The 17,005-nt window shown below is 38.8% G+C and overlaps 2 protein-coding genes across 7 annotated transcripts in view; one reads left to right on the top strand and one right to left on the bottom strand.

Moving 5' to 3' along the window:
* IPO11 (importin 11) overlaps positions 1-17,005 on the top strand; it is an 820,387-nt gene that overhangs the window by 563,906 nt on the left and 239,476 nt on the right. For 2 of the 6 annotated variants that reach the window (XR_014831433.1, XR_014831434.1), the window contains exon 31: positions 1,052-1,243. The exons of the other annotated variants lie outside the window; for them this stretch is intronic. The gene's annotated coding sequence lies outside the window, so the exon portion shown is untranslated. The remainder of the gene's footprint in view (positions 1-1,051; positions 1,244-17,005) is intronic. 6 annotated transcript variants of the gene reach the window in all.
* The window catches only part of LOC110257266 (uncharacterized), an 826,705-nt gene that overhangs the window by 31,855 nt on the left and 777,845 nt on the right, over positions 1-17,005 (bottom strand). The window lies entirely within an intron of this gene.

Genomic DNA, 17,005 nt, shown 5'->3' on the forward strand with positions numbered 1-17,005 from the left:
ATGCATTTCCTATTGTGTTTGTTAAGCCAGTATGACTTAGTATAGCCTGAGATATTATTGCTACTTAAAAAAAAGAAAATTCCAGCTGCTCATTATCCAAGAGTTTGACAAAAAGGGATCTTGCTACTACAAGTGGATTTACAAAACTGCAATGTCTGTGATCTAACACTCAGTCGGTATACAGTAATGATAATAAAGTGAGATATGAAGATGAAGGTCCTTGTAAGGTAAGACCTGGTATATTTTCAAATCAGGTGTAACCCCAGACATCCTGGAGCCATGTATACTTTAGAAAAAATCAAAGGAAATTTGTGCATGTGTGTTTTCCCTTATAAGTCCTCACCTAAGGGGGACTTCAGCAGAAGAGAATTGTAATAAAGTGGAAAGTATAACCTGTTCTGTGGATACCAGTCAGTGTCTTTTCCAAAGCTCACTTGATACTGCTTATGAACAAAGTGGCCATGATGGCAGAGATGGGAGTTATGTATCAGCTCAGCAACATGGACTTCCACTCACCAATGCCCACTTGGCTAATGTCAGTGCTGAGTGCCTAGTCTACCAGCATCAGAAACCAACATTGAGCTGCTGATATGGCATCATTTCCCAGGGTGATCAGCCAGCTACCTGGTGGCAGGTTGATTACATTGGACCACTTTCATCAGGAAGTGTCAGTGCTTTGTTCCTAATGGAATGGGCACTGCATCAAGATTTGAATATGTAATTGCTTCTGATCAAGAGAGTCATCTCAAGAAAAATAAATATGGTAGTGGGGCCTTGCTCATGGAGTTCACTGGTCTTCCCATGTTCCCCACCATCCTAAAGAAGCTGGCTGGATAGAGTGGTACAATGGCCATTTGAAGACTAAGTCACAGTGCCAGTGAGGTTACAGTTTCTTGCAGGGCTGAGGCAAGTTTCTCCAGCAGGCTATATATGCTCTGAAATTAGCATACAATATATGGTGATTTTTTTTTCCCACCTATTATTATTTGTAGTAAACCACTGGCAAAATTTTTACTATCTATTTCTATGACTCTGTGCTTTGCTGGCCTAGAGATCTGAGTTTCAGAGGGAGCAATACTTCTATCGGGAGATGCAATGATTCCATTAAACTGGAAGTTAAGACCTGGTCACTTTGGATTCCTCATACCTCTGACTCAACAGGCAAAAAAGGGAGTTATTGTGTTGGATGGAGTGATTGATCTTGATTATCAAGGAGAAATTGGACTGCTACTCTGTAATGGAGGTAAGAAAGAATATGTCTGGAGGACAGGAGATCCCTCAGGCTGTCTCAGTATTACCATGCCCTGTGAATAAGGTCAGTGAAGAAACTACAATAATACCATCTAAACAGGACTAGTGGTCTAGATCCTTTAGGAATGAAGGTTGGATCACCCTGCCAAAAACCATAACCAGCTCAGGTGCTTGCTAAAGGCAAAAAAAATACAGAATGACTGGTAGAAGAAGGTAGTTGTAAATATCAGCTCCAACCACATGACCAATTATAAAAATGAGGACCTGAGTAATGAATAATTGTCATGAGTATTTTCTCATTTTTTATGAATATATGTGTGTGTTATCTTTTGCTTTACTCTCTTATTCCCTTATTATGTAAGGTAAGATATACTGACAGTATCAGAATTTAAGTATTATTGTTTTTATGTCATTGTATTTAAGTTACTGGATATCACGAGAAGAGTAAACATCAGTCAAAGTAAAATTAGCTTTTTTTTTTCTGGGGGATTGTATTAGTGCATTTTTAGTTGTATTGTGTGAGATGGAATTATGAGCTTGTCATTGTCTTTATCTGGAGATTAAGTATGATTTAAGGCTGCCAAATTGACAGGGAGTGGGACTTGTGATGGTTAATTTTGAGTGTCAACTTGAACTGGGCTAGGTGATGCCAGATAACTGGTAAAACGTTATTTCTGGGCTGTGTGTGAGGGTGATTTCAGAGCAACACTCGAGTTGTGAAGAAGATTGCCCTTGTCAATGTGGCTAGGCATTGTCCAACCTGTTGAAAGCCTGAATAGAACAAAAAAGCAGAAGGGTAGATTCATGTTCTCTTTTTGAGATGAGACAGACATCCATCTTCTGCCTCCTGGGCTTTTGAACTCAGACCAAGATTCACACCATCAGCCTCCTGATTCTCAGGCTTTTAGACCCAGAGTGAATTATACTATAGGCTTTCCTTGGTCTCCAGCTTATAGACAGATCTTCTCAGTCTTTATAATCATGTGAGCCAATTCCTCATAACAAGTCTCTTTTCATATATCTGTATATATTCTCTTGGTTCTATTTCTCTGGAGAACTCTGATATATTGTGTGAATATGTCTGAGTGCCTATATCTGTGGAGCTAATATTTGATATTGAATAAATTCCACTGATAAATACAAAAATAAAATGTAAAAAAAGAATAGGAGTTCCCTCATGGCTCAGTAGGTTAAGGATCTTGTGTCACTGCTGTGGCTCTGGTTACAGTTGTAGTGTGGGTTCTTTCCCTGGCCTGGGAACTTCCGCATGCTGTGTGTGCAGCCAAAAAAAAAAAAAAAAGGAATAAAAAGCAATTACAGAATAAATACAAATATATTATCCAGCCAGAATAATAAGAAAACAGTATTGAATGAAAAGAACCTGAGTACAACCTAAACATTGAAAATAAATAGAAAAATTTCACTTTCTTTTCTTTGGCTCTATATCTTCCCTGATGATTTAATTCACTTCCAGAGCTGTCCAGATGTCAGAGTATCAGCATGGACTAGAAGAGAAACATTGGTCTAAAGTTGACAAGATAACATTCTATGGAAGACCCTATGCCTGAGCTCTACAGACAACTGCCTTTAGACATCTCAAGTGAACACTCTGATTCCTCAGACTCAGAATACCTCAATCTGGACCCACCACTTCCCTTTGAAAACCAGTTCCTCAGTGCCATCACCAACCAGTTACCCTCACAAAATAAGCCTCAGAATCACCCTTTTTCCCTCCCTTCCAGTAACTCCTCATATCGGCAGTTCATTGACTCCTGTTGCTTCTACCTCAGAATTGTCTTATGAATGGAAGTCTGTCCTTTCTACTTCCTATCCTTCTGCCTTAGTTCACACCCTCCTCAACAGAGTCCAACACATCTGTTCTTTTCCTGCCCTTCTGAATTTGTTTCCACCTGCCATCCCTGCTGTCAGAGCAGTTCCCGACTCTGCAGACCACTGGTGATGTTCAAACACCTCAGCACACCATTCAAAGCTCCACATAGCTAGGTCCCAACACACTCTCCTGTGATAAATCTTTCTAAAGTCAAGTTCCTGGGGATTCTTAACCATTCCCCCAATATGTCAGGTTCCTACACATCCACTCCTTTGTAGCTGCTTGGAGCTTCTCTGTTCCTTCTTCCTGCATTCTCCTTGAAGCCACCTCTGAATGGGTGACAGTTTTGGGTATTTGAAAAGGGTATGAACTATGGAGAGAGGTAGTCTGGGTTGGAATCCTCTATCGACTTGCATTGTGATCTTGAGCAAGTCACTTAACTTCCCTTGACTTTCTTCCATATCCATAAAGTGGCAAGATAATAATGATACCTCTATCCTAACTCTGTAATGAGGGTTAAATGATAAAATATATGTAAACTCCTTATCATGCTTCACATGCAGGCCTCCACATCCCTTCTTAGCACAAGAAATGTAGAATAAATGCTAGATACTATGACCAAAATTTCTCAAGGCAGAGTTGCTTCCTCTTACCTCTTAGATCTCTAAAGATGAGGGCTCTGGTGTCTGGAAAATTTTCTCTATTAGAATGATGAATGATGTCCTGAATTCCTAGGAAATTACTAGGAAAGTCTTCAAAGATAGGACAAGAAAATCATTTCTCTATTTCTTTCAAGTTCTAGGCACTGGGGATACAAAGTGACCAGTTTTTTGAACTAGTCTGCTATAACTAAAATGTAAAACTCTTTTTGTTCCTTTTTTTTTTTTTTTTAACTTTCTCGGTCACTAAATAAGAAACCTCTAAGTTCAATAGATATTCTCTTCACTTTTGAGTAATTGACATTCTCTTACCTAACTCACAGGCTCAGTCTTAATTCACTAGATTTTCTAGTGTAGGACATGATTAAGGCTTTAAGCTTGATTCAGTGCTATTTATGTTCTTTGCTCCAGATCTGCCTGCTTTAGGCTGGAAGCCTACAGGGGAAAGTGAGTGTGGTGTTAGATAATGACAAACAAAACACAGCCCTATTTTTCAAGGAGCTCTCTGTTTTTTTGTGGGACAGACAAATGGTATATTGGATTACAGTGTAGGATATGCTCTAATAGAGGTGTGCTGATGGGTGTAGCAAAGCAGGAGAAGGGTGCTGAAATCAAGCTGTGAAAAGAGGAAGGCTTTTTATAAGAGATGAAACAGGACCAAAGCTGAGTCTCACAGGACTGGTGACAATTCTTGCAAGAGGAAGTAGTATGTGCCAGGCAGGGAGAGGCTGGGGAACCTAAGTATCATTGCCAAAGTGGTGACAGATGGGGTTTACCATAGATCCCAAGGGAGTTGCTTTTGCCTACTGGAATGCACATGACCACATAACATAGGTGTGGAATGTGGTGTAGATATGGATTAGATAATGGAATTAGATTAGATATGGAAAAGATGGTGGGTTGATATTTTGGGTTCTGTTATTTCCTGGCTTAAAGATCTCGGGCAAATTGCTGAATTTCTTTGAGCCCTAGTTTCTTCATTTAAAATGCAGAGATTATTATTAAAAGTGTATAAACTTAAGAGACAATATATTTCTAAAGTCCTTTGTACTATTCTGTTGGTTCTGTTTCACTGGGGAACCCTGACTAAGAGTGTGTGTGTATGTCTAAGGAGCTAGTATTTACTTTGTTTGGGCTTAATAATTGTTAGCTCATTTACTGAAACTGTCCCCACTCCCTGTTTTTACTTTATATTGAAGACAGATTGGAGGAGCAAAACCTATATGGCAGACTCAGGAGTAGCATTTTTTGGTAGGGGACAGCATGATCCTGAAGCATGTTGGTGGTGGGAGGGGAGAAGAACCATGTATAGGTGGAAACACTGTCCTAAAAGAAATAGTCTAGTTATGCCTGTTGTCAGTGTTTAATTTTCAATTAAATTTTTATTCGCCTACTTGCTGATTGTGTTTGTCTGGATTCAGGGTCTGTCATCCATATGATATCTTGAATGTAGCTTTGTACACAGTTTGAGATCTTCAAATAAAAATTATTTCTATCAAAAATGACTTCTACATTAAAATGAGCTGTCACCTAGGAGATTATAGTCCAGAGGCATCATTAGTTTATTAGTTGAGCCAATAATCATTGACCCTCTTTGCTGTTCTTCTTGCCCCTCATCCCCCTAGTCCCTCCATTCTTTACAGGGTGAGGATTTTACCTTGACAAATAGTTTTTATTAAACCCTCTTTGGATTATCTTAATTTAGTTGTACCATCTGTTTCCTGCTGGCTCCATGACTGGTGTATTTAATGGACTATGATGAGAATCTCTCTTAGATTATGTCTCTCTTCATGAAAGCAGGGGCCATGGTGGGTCCGTCTGATGGCCATGTACTTATGTCCAGAATTAGCCATTTCACAATACTCCTTGGGCTCTTAACATTCTCTGACTGTGTATGTGAGAAACTGAAGGAATCCTATTACATTTTGGACTTTTTTATATATTATGCTGGGGAATCTGGATTTGGCAATAAGACAAAGATAGTTCAAAGAAAGGCACAAAAGAAGGCTCAATGGTGTCCATGAAAACCAGTGGTGATTCCACACACAAAGAGTCTTCCTACAAATAACACATTTCAAGTATTATTCATTATTTTCAATGTTCGATTATTTTCAGCAACTATTGCTTTTGTGTTAATTTTAGTGTTTTCTTATATGTAGCAATATACAGGTTATAAAAAATATTGATTACTTAGGAAGCCCTCATTTGGCAACATGGCAAAAATATTTATTACAATTAGTAGTAATAAAAATCATGTCTAGGGCTCTGGGTATATTCTCTGGATTGTAACTCCTTTTACTTTCCCATATTCCCCTCAAGTTAAAATAGAAGCTCTTTATACTCTTGAACTTTATTTGGCAGTAATACTCTTTGAGCTTTTTTGTAAATTGTCCAAGAGCGTATATATATAGGCAAAGAAGCCAAATGTGCCAATTTCAGCATGCACTCTGGTGAAACTTATGAGACAATTTGGGGTCACCTTTCTGCTCTCTTTGTCCAGTTTCATTTACAAAAAAGGATCAATATCTAGAACTGTGTATGATCCATAATGTGAGAAAAAAACTTTATTTTTTTATTACTCAATGAATTTACTACATTTATAGTTGTACAATGATCATCACACTTCAGTTTTATAGTATTTCCATCCCACAACCCCAGCTCATCCCCCCGTTCCCTGAACTGTCTCCTTTGGAAACCATAAGTTTTTCAGTCTGAGAGTCAGTATCTGTTCTACAAAGGAGTTCAGTCTGTCCTTTTTTCAGATTCCACATATCAATGAAAGCATTTGATGTTTGTGTCTCATTGTATAGCTGACTTCACTTAGCATGATAATTTCTAGGTCCATCCATGTTGCTAAAAATGCTGTTATTTCATTCCTTTTAATGGCTGAGTAATATTCCATTGTGTATATGTACCGAATCTTCTTGATCCACTCCACTGTCGATGGACATTTAGGTTGTTTCCATGTCTTGGCTATTGCAAATAGTGCTGAAATGAACATTGGAGTACATGTGTCTTTTTGAATCATGGTTTTCTCTGGATAGATGCCCAGAAGTGGGATTGCTGGATCAAACGGTATTTCTATGTTTAGTTTTCTGAGGAATCTCCATACTGTTTTCCACAGCGGTTGCACCCATTTACAATCCCACCAACAGTGTGATAGGGTTCCTTTTTCTCAACACCTTCTCCAGCACTTATCCTTTGTAGTCTTTTTGATGATGGGCCATTCTGTGTAAGGTGGTACCTCATAGTGGTTTTGATTTGCATTTATCCAATCATGAGTGATGTTGAACATCTTTTCATGTGTTTTTGGTCATCTGTATGTCTTCTTTGGAGAACTGTCTGTTTAGATCTTCTGCCCATTTTTTGATGGGGTTGTTTGTTGCTTTGGTATTGAACTGCAGGAGGTGTTTATATATTTTGGAGATTAATCCCTTGTCAGTTGATTCAATTGCAAAGATATTCTCCCACTCTGTGTGTTGTCTTTTCATTTTGTTTAGGATTTCCTTTGCTATGCAGAAACTTTGAAGTTTGATTAGGTCTCATTTGTTTATTTTTGTTTTTACTGTGATTCCTCTCAGAGGTGGATCTGAGAAGATGTTGTCATTTATGTCAGAGAGTGTTTGGCCTATGTTTTCCTCTAAGAGTTTTATGGTATCTGGTCTTATATCTAGGTCTTTAATCCATTTGGAGTTTATTTTAGTGTATGGTGTTAGAGAGTGTTCTAATTTCATTCTTTTCCATGTGGCTGTCCAGTTCTCCCAGCACCGCTTATTGAACAAGCTGTCCTTTCTCCATTGTATATCCTTGCCTCCTTTGTCATAGATTAGTTGGCTGGAGGTGCGTGGGTTTAATTCTGGGCTTTCTATCCTGTTCCACTGATCTATATTTCTGTCTTTGTGCCAGTACCATGCAGTTTTGATGACTGTAGCTTTGTAGTATAGTCTGAAGTCAGAGAGCCTGATTCCTCCAGCTCCATTTTCATTTTCAGGATATCTTTGGCTATTATGGGTCTTTTGTGCTTCCAAACAACTTTAAAATATTTTGTTTGAGTTCTGTGAAAAATGTCCTTGGTAATTTGATAAGAGATTGCATTGAATCTGTAGATTGCCTTAGGTAGTATAGTCATTTTGATAATATTTACTCTTTCAATCCAAGAGCATGGTATGTCTTTCCATCTATTTGTGTCATCTTTGATTTCTTTCATCAGTGTCTTATAGTTTTCAGAGTACAGTTCTTTTGTCCCTTTAGGTAGGTTTACTCCTAGGTATTTTATTCCTTTGGATGAGATAGTAAATGGGATTGCTTCCCTAATTCCTCTTTCTGATCTTCCATTGTTAGTATATAGAAGTGCCATCAATTTCTGTGTATTCATGTTGTATCCTGAGACTTTGCCAAATTCATGGATGGACTCTTAACAGTTTTCTGGTAGAGTCTTTAGGATTCTCTAGATATAGTATCATGTCATCTGCAAATAGTGATAGTTTTACTTCTTCCTTTCCAATTTGGATTCCTTTTATCTGTTTTACTTCTCTGATTGCTGTGGCTAGGACTCTCAAAACTATGTTGAAGAATAGTGGTGAGAGCAGACATCCTTGTCTTGTTCCTGATCTCAGTGGGAATGTTTTCAGCTTTTCACCATTGAGAATGATGTTTGCTGTGGGTTTGTCATATATGGCTTTTATTATGTTGAGTTAGGTTCCCTCTATGCCCACTTTCTTAAGGGTTTTTATCAGAAATGGGTGTTGGATTTTGTCAAAGGCTTTTTCCGTGTCTATTGAGAGGATGATATGGTTTCTATTCTTCAGTTTGTTAATGTGGTGTATCACGTTGATTGATTTGCGGATATTGAAGAACCCTTGCATCCCTGGGATAAATCCCACTTGATCATGATGTACAATCCTTTTAATGTATTGTTGGATGCAGTTTGCTAGGACTTTGTTGAGGATTTTCACATCTATGTTCATATTTTTTTCTTTTCTATTTCATCTTGGTTTTGTCTTGGAAGATTGTACTTTTCTAAGAATTTGTCCATTTCTTCTAGGTTTCCTGTTTCATTGGTATATAGTTGCATATAGTGGTCTTATGATCCTTTGTATTTCTGTGATGTCCATTGTTACTTCTTTTTGATTTGTCTTCTCTCTTTTTTTCTTGTTAAGTCTGGCTAAGGGTTTATCAATTTTGTGGATCTTTTCAAAGACCCAGCTTTTTGTTTCATTGATCTTTTCTATGGTTTTATTCATTTCTATTTCAGTTATTTCTGCTCTGATCTTTATGATTTCTTTCCTTCTACTAACTTTAGGTCTTGTCTGTTCTTCTCTCTTGAGCTGCTTTAGATGTAAAGTTAGGTTGTTTATTTGAGATTTTTTTTGTTTCCTTAGGTGGGCTTTTATTTCTATAAACTTTCCTCTTAGAACAGCTTTGGCCACATCCCATAGGTTTTGGAGTGTCATGTCTTTGTTGTCATTTGCTTCTAGGTATTTTTTAATTTCCTCTTTGATTTCTTCAGTGATCCATTGGTTGTTTAGTAGCATGTTATTTAGTCTCTATGTGTTTGTGTTTTTTGCAGATTTTTTCTTGTTGTTGATTTCCAGTCATATAGCATTGTTGTCAAAAAGTTGCTTGATTGGAATTCGATTTTCATGTTACTGTGGCTGGATTTGTAGCCCAGGATGTGCTCAATCTTAGAGAATGTTCCATGTGCACTTGAGAAGCATGTGTATTCTGTTGCTTTTGAATGGAAGGTCCTATAAATATCTATTAAGTCCATCTGGTCTAATGCTTCATTCAGGGCCTGCATTTCCTTATTGATTTTCTGTCTGGATGATCTGTCCATTGCTGTAAGTGGGGTGTTAAAGTCACCCACTATGATTGTGTTATTGTTGATTTCTCCTTTTTAAGTTTGTTAGCAGTTGCCTTATATATTTTGGTGAACCTATGTTGGGTGACGTAGATATTTACAATTGTTATATCTTCTTCTTGGAGTGATCCTTTGATCATTATGTAGTGTCCTTCCTTGTCTCTTAATATATTCTTCATTTTAAGGTCTATTTTGTCTGATATGACTATTGCTACTCCAGCTTTCTTTTGATTTCTGTTTGCATGGAATGTTTTCTTCCATCTTCTCACTTTCACTTTGTATGTGTCCCTAGAAGTGAAGTGGGTCTCTTGAAGACAGCATATCCATGGGCCTTGTTTTTGAATCCATTCAGCCAGTCTATGTCTTTTGGTTTGGGCGTTTAGTCCATGAACATTTAAAGTAATTATTGATATGTATGTTCTTATTGCTATTTTATTAATTGCTTTGGATTGGTTTTTTTGTTTTTTGTTTTTTTGTCTTTTTGCTATTTCTTTGGGCCGCTTCCACAGCATATAGAGGTTCCCAGGCTAAGGGTCTAATTGGAGCTGTAGCCGCTGGCCTATGCCAGAGTCACAGCAATGAGGGATCCGAGCCGCATCTGCAACCTACACCACAGCTCACGGCAATACCAGATCGTTAACCCACTGAGCAAGGGCAAGAACCGAACCCGCAACCTCATGGTTCCTAGTCGGATTTGTTAACCACTGCACCATGACGGGAACTCCTGGCTTTGTTTTTGTTGCTCTTTTTTCTTCCCTTCATCTCTTGTTCTCTCCTCTGGTGGTTTGATGACTCTCTTTAGTGTTGTATTTGAGTTGATGTTTCTTATTTGTTTGTGTATCAGTTATAGATTTTTGGTTTTCAGTTATTTGAAGGTTTGATATAACAGTCTATATATATGAGATTGTTTTAAGTTGTTGATCTCTTAATTGCATGTGCATCTCCAGTGTCCTGTATTTGTACCTTCCTCTTCTCACGATTTCTGATTTTGGTGGCCTAATTGTGCATGGATGATTTCGTATCTTTACTATGTATATACCTTTACTGGTGAGCCTTGTCATTTGTGATATTTTACTTTCCTGTTACAGCTTTTTCTTTTCTGTCTAGAGAAATTCCTTTAGTATTTGTTGTACAGCTGGTTTAGTATTGCTGAAATCTCTTAGCTTTTGCTTATCTGTGAGGCTTTTGATTTCTCCTTCAAATCTGAATGAAAGCCTTGCTGGGTAAAGTAATCTTGGTTGGAGGTTTTTTTCCTTTCACCACGTTAAGTATATCGTTCTACTCCCTTCTTGCCTACAGATTTTTCTGCTGAAAAATCTGCCGATAACCTTATTGGGGTTCCCTTGTATGTTATTTGTTTCTTTTCCCTAGCTGATTTCAATATTTTATCTTTTTCTTTAATTTTGTTCACTTGGATTAGTATGTGTCTTGGGGTCTTCCTCTTTGGGTTTATTTTATATGGTACTCGTTGTGCTTCCTGGATTTGAGTGAGTGGTTCCTTTCCCATATTAGGGAAGGCTTTGGCTATTATCTCTTCAAATATTTTTTCTGTCCCCTTCCCTCTTTCATCTCCTTCTGGCACCCTATAATATGGATGTTGATGTGTTTAACATTGTCCCAGAATTCTCTGAGACTCTCTTCATTTGTTTTCAATCTTTTTTCCCTTTTCTGTTCTGCATCTGTAATTTCCACTAATCTGTCCTCCACCTCACTTATTCGTTCCTCTGCCTCCTGTATTCTGCTGTTAGCTGCTTCTAGTGAATTTTTTATTTCCGTTATTATATTTTGCATCTCTTCTTGTTTAAGTTTTATATCTTGTATCTCTTTGGTCAGTGTTTCCTGTGAGTTATCCATCTTTGCCTCCAGTTTATTTCCAATGTCTTGCATCATCTTTGGCATCAACAATCTAAAGTTTTTTTCCTGGAGGCTGAAAATTTCCTGATTACTTAGCTGATTTTCTGGGTTTTTTTCTTTCTCCCTCATCTGAGTTATAGTTCTCCATCTTTTCATTTTTATAGATTTTTGGTGTGGTGACCTTTTCACAGAGGGTAGAGTTGTAGCCTCTTTTACTTCTGATGTCTGCCCCCCTTGTGGCTGAAATTGGAATGGGGGCTTGCTGTAGGCTTCCTGATGGGAGGGACTGGTGCCTGCCCACTGGTAGGTGGAGCTGATTCCTATCCCTCTGGTGGGTAGGGCTTTGTCTCTGGATGAGATTAGAGGGGGATGTGTGCCTGGAGGGTCTTTAGGCAGCCTGTTTACTTATGCGCAGGGGCTGTGATCCCACCTGGATTATTGTTTGGCCTGGGGCTTCTCAGTGCTGATGGGTGGGGCCAGATTTTCCCAAAATAGCCACCTCCAGGTAAAGGCACACTGCTGAATATTCCTGAGACCTTTTCTTTCAATGTCCTTCCCCCACAACAAGCCACATTCACCCCTGTTTTCCCAGGATGTCCCCTAAGAACTGCAGTCAGGTTTGACCCAGATTCCTATGGAGCCTTTGCTTTGCCCTGGAACCCAGTGCACGTGAAAGTCTGTGTGCACCTTTCAAGAATGGGGTCTTTGTTTCCCCCAGTCCCATGGAGCTCCTGCACACAAGCCCCACTGGCCTTCAATGCCAGAAGCTTTGGGGACTCTTCCTCCAAGTGCCAGATCCCCATACATGTGAGTTTGATATGGGGCTCAGAGCTCTCACTCCTGTAGGTGAGTCTCTGTGAACCAGTTAGTTTCCAGTTTATGGGGCTTCCCACCCGGGAGGTATGGGGTTGCTTATATTGTGTAATTGCCCCTCCTACCTCTTGATGTGGCCTCCTCTTTGTCTTCTGAACTAGGATATCTTTTTGAAAGTTTCTGGTCCAGAGAAACAATTTTAAAGACATTTTTGTGTTAGAAAAAGTTACTTGAGCATTCCTGTCAAACTGTCTATCTTTGTGGGATTTGATCATTTGAACATATCAGTAATTGAGAGAATTTGATGGCTGCTGCAGCTACTTTTTTTTTTTTTAAATATATTCCTTTAAGGACTTTATATAATGGTTATCCTCTCAGAACAGTGACCCAGTGCACCTGCCCTTTTGCCCATAGGAAAAGCTAAGCCTACTAGTTGCTGGGAAAGGACATATTACTTGTCTTTTTGGATGCTACTAACAAATGTAAATCTTATCTTTGTTTCCCAAATATCTTTCACACATGCTTCATTATGTTATCTTCAGGAGAGCATAATGAGGTTCATAGGGGAAGTGCTTTATTTGTAGCTTGCAGATGAGAAATCTGAGGCTGAGGATTGTTATTATCCAGGGAGCACTAGAACCTTGGATCATTAGTTCCTAATAGGCTTTAATTTTCATTGTAATGAGATATTCATATTTCACCTACAATATGCCACATAATTTAACTGTTCAAGGGCATGCCCCTTTCATTTTTAGCATCCTAAAAAGGGCTAGTAGTTGAAGATAGTGGTCTCCATCTTTCATGTTGCCCAATATTTTTAGTGCTATTTTTTTTTTTCATCTGTGTGTTCCATTTTTAAGCACCAGTGTGATCTGGTGCTTTGAGATGAGGCACAGACCATCACATAGACTTAGTATTTTTTTTATCACTCACTAATCCCCTCCCAGCCCCCTTTTTGCCCATTTCTTTACCTGGAAGAAAGGCTGAGTATCTGAGTATTTTTTTTTTTTCCCATATGAGCCCTGCCTTTGGATTTTAGAGCATTTGAATCATAGCACCACAGTAAAAGGCAAATAGAGATTTATGCAGATGACTTTGGCAATTCCAGGCCTCTTTGTTCACTGAACAAAAATTCCTTTGGCATATTGTGTCAAAGGACTTGCTGTGCACTACCTTCATATCCTTTCCAGGAAGTGTATATGACTGAGAAGACCTCATCTGGAAAATTTAGAGTAATTATACTAATTAGCAATAAACAGGGGTTGGACCTGCTGATCCCAGAGATCCGTTCACTTTTAAAAGCCTGGAATTTCAAATATTAACAAAGAGAGAATTTGATCTCCGAATGATCTCCGAATGATTGGGCAGAGAGCAAAAGGACATGAGAAAGGGAGAGTTTTGGTGTGCTTGTCATCTAAGAAACAAGGCTCAAGAGAAAGAGAAATCCCAGGGTGAAGGTACCATAATGAAAAATACTGTAGAAACAAACTTAGAACAATCACAGATACTCATAAAGGTGAAGTTTGGGTGAGTATGGAGATAATGACATGGATCTGAAACAGAGGAATTGGGAACCATGATGTCAGCATAGTGTTACATTGTGGAATCCAAGCATGTGGATTCACATCTCAGCACTGCCCTCACATGTACATCTGTCCCTGTGTAACCGAGTACCAAAGAGGACACACACCTTAGAGGAGTGATTTCCAACTTCTTTTAGATGTTAGAATTTTAGAATTTAAGACCCATCGGGAGAGGAGTTTCTAAAAAACACAGGTGGCTGGGCCCACTTCTGTAAACATTTCAGTCAGGATCAGAGATTTTCAAGGGGTTGGGAGGCAGGTAGGAGTGGAGACTGGCTGGAGAGCCTGTTTGAAAGCCACAATTTTATGGCCATGATTCTACCATTTTTGTGTGTCAAAATCAGCTGGAGTGTTTGTTAAAACAGATTGCTGGGCTCTGCCCTAATTGAAAGTAAACATCAGGTTCAGTTTGTCCACACATCAGGGTATTCATATGTATGATTATCCTAAAAATACCTGATACTTTTTTCATTGAATATAAGCAATGTCATAAAAGGAACATGAAGAAGAAGATGAAGCAGAATAATCCATGTAAGATGAAAGACAAGTTTAACACGCACATGGAATTGAATAGAATTCAGTTGTTAGGAATTTCGTGGTTAAAATCTCACATTTTCTTTCTCCTCTTGAGGTGAATTTGCAGATTGACTCCTCCTCACCCCACCAGTCACCTTTTAAATATTGACTATAGTTGGTTTTCTCAGGTGAGAATGTATTTTATTAAATATTGTAAGAATATCTCTAATACTAGAAAGGACAAAATGACTTCTCTCAGGTGATAAACATTACCATGAAAAGAGACTGGTATGGATATGAAAAATCTGATCCTAAAGCATACAGAATGCTGTCTAAGCAATGTTATAATGGTGGAATAAATAGAATGCTTGGTCTTTTGCTCTTATTGATATCTTTTCAGAGCAACTGGAAAGTTTCAACATTTTAAAATTTTTCCTGGGTATATAAAAAGTATAAATATATACTTTTCCTTTTTATATAAAATTCCTGGGTGAATTACATGCTCATTTAAGTTTCAAAAGCTCTTCTAAAACATTCCAACATTGTAATTCAGGAGTTGTTGGGAAGCAGATCATGGTCTAACAGAGAGTATGAAGGTACCTTCCTCTAGATAATGCTCCAGTTCAGTTATGTGTTGGATACAAACAAGTCTGCAGAGAAAAAAAGTGTTAAAGAAGAAAATACATAGTTGGCTTTCCTCCATCTTGCTTGGCCCCAGGGTATAAAAATTTGGGCCTCTATTGGGTGAGAGAAGGGTCAAAGGATGGTGAGACACTCTCACAGCAGTGGCTAAGGCCATTGGTTCTCTTGGTTCTAGTTGCCTTATCTTTCTAAGGTGAACCAAGTCCTGATAGAAAAGTAGGGATGTGAATAGAAATAATACAAGCAATCTCACTGTAACTGCTTTTTGAAAATATATCCGAGTGGAGTACAAGCATGCATGGGTCTAATTTCTTCTCAGCCAGTGCCTTTGACCTCATTCTATTGAATCTGGTTTTCCTAGATCTTAATAACATCTTGGTCAGATCTCTTAGCTTCCAAATAAATTTTCAGTTATTAAGTCCAGTCCAGGCCAATATAAACCTCCAATCATACCTACTGCCTCTTCCTAGCTCAGGGTTCATCAGTGACCTGAGGAGGCATGCAATGTGTGAGGTGAGAGGGGAATTGCAATTGAAATCCACTTCTCTCCCCTCTTCCTCCTCTGATGTGTTGGGCTAGGGAGGAGGGAGATGGAAAGAGAAGAAGAAGATAGAAGTAGATGCGTAGACACATATGTAAACTTTTTAGGCAATTCATGGGAGGGATTCCCACGTCATAGTTACTTTCATGGAAGATCTGTCTCTAGCTCACACTTTCCCCTTGGCCTCTAGCTTCCTTCACTATCAGTATATACATAGCTGTAAGCTTCTGCTGCTTCCTCAAGCAACAGAAAGCCCTCTTATTTAGGACATGCGCCTATAGCTCAAGCTCTACTACTACCTTCCATGGCATTCTCTTGACATATGATAAACTTAGGCATCATTCACACATCACACAGCACTCAACTCGAATGTCACCAAACACCACTTAGCTTCCCTTTTCTTCCTTCACTTCTGCCATCCATGTTCAGTTCTCATCTGTTCAGACAGGCTCTAGGGAGCAGATTAGCAAGTAACCCTGGGAGATGAGATATCAGTCTCTCTTTCCTATAGAACCCCCAAATCCTGCAAGTGGCCCTTTCATTGGAGCCCTTGATGGACCTTGTTGGATGAGCATTTACCTTTCTTCCTCCTTCCATGATGAGAAGTTTCAGTTCCCTGACTGGAACTCAGAATCAGCCTTGCACAATTCTGCAAATCCCCACCTACCTCTTCCCTTTTACTCTCTCTGGTTTCTGTTTCTGTCTAAGGAAGCGTGTCCTGAGGGTAGCTTTAGAGAAACAGAATATATTCTCCTTTTTCAAGATCTTGGAGGGGCTATCTGGCTCCCCAATTGCTTGTAACTTTATTTAGCAATTGGGGTACTGGAGAATCCTGTGTCCTCAGTTTTGAGACCTTGTTGCCAATTCCAGAACAGGAAGAAAGGTTCTATTCAACACCCCTTTACTTTATAATATACATTATCTATTGATTGCTTCCTTTGTACTAATTGTATTAGGCCTTTTACATATTTTATTTCACTTAATCCACTCAACACCATATGGTAAATTCTAGTAGTATTCTCATTTAAACAATTAAACTCTGTAATGGACTTCTGTCTTACCTGGTTGCACAAAATATTTTGAAAAGCCTTCTCATTTTGTAATAATTCCCTTCCATGGAAGTCTTACTATCCCAGTGAGGAAACTAAAAAATGAAGCTTTGTTTCTGGAGAAGAATGAGTGATTTAGATTCTACTGGTCAGAGAGACTTCGTACAGAATTGAGTCACATACAGGTAAGAGGCATAGTACTGAATTTCTACTTTTTTTTTTCTCCTTCCTTCCTTTCTTCCTTCCTTCCTTCCTTCCTTTTTAGGACTGTACCCTTGGCATATGGAAGTTACTGGGGTAGGGGTCAAATTGGAGCAACAGCTGTTGGCCTACACCATTGCCACAGCAATGTGGGATCTGAGCTGCATCTGTGACCCACACCATAGCTCACAGCAATGCTGGATCC

Source organism: Sus scrofa, chromosome 16, assembly GCF_054392235.1.
Source record: "Sus scrofa isolate SSC_HxYL_T2T_F1_AM1 chromosome 16, Sscrofa_HxYL_maternal_Yorkshire_Landrace_v2.0, whole genome shotgun sequence".
NCBI lineage: Eukaryota > Metazoa > Chordata > Mammalia > Artiodactyla > Suidae > Sus > Sus scrofa.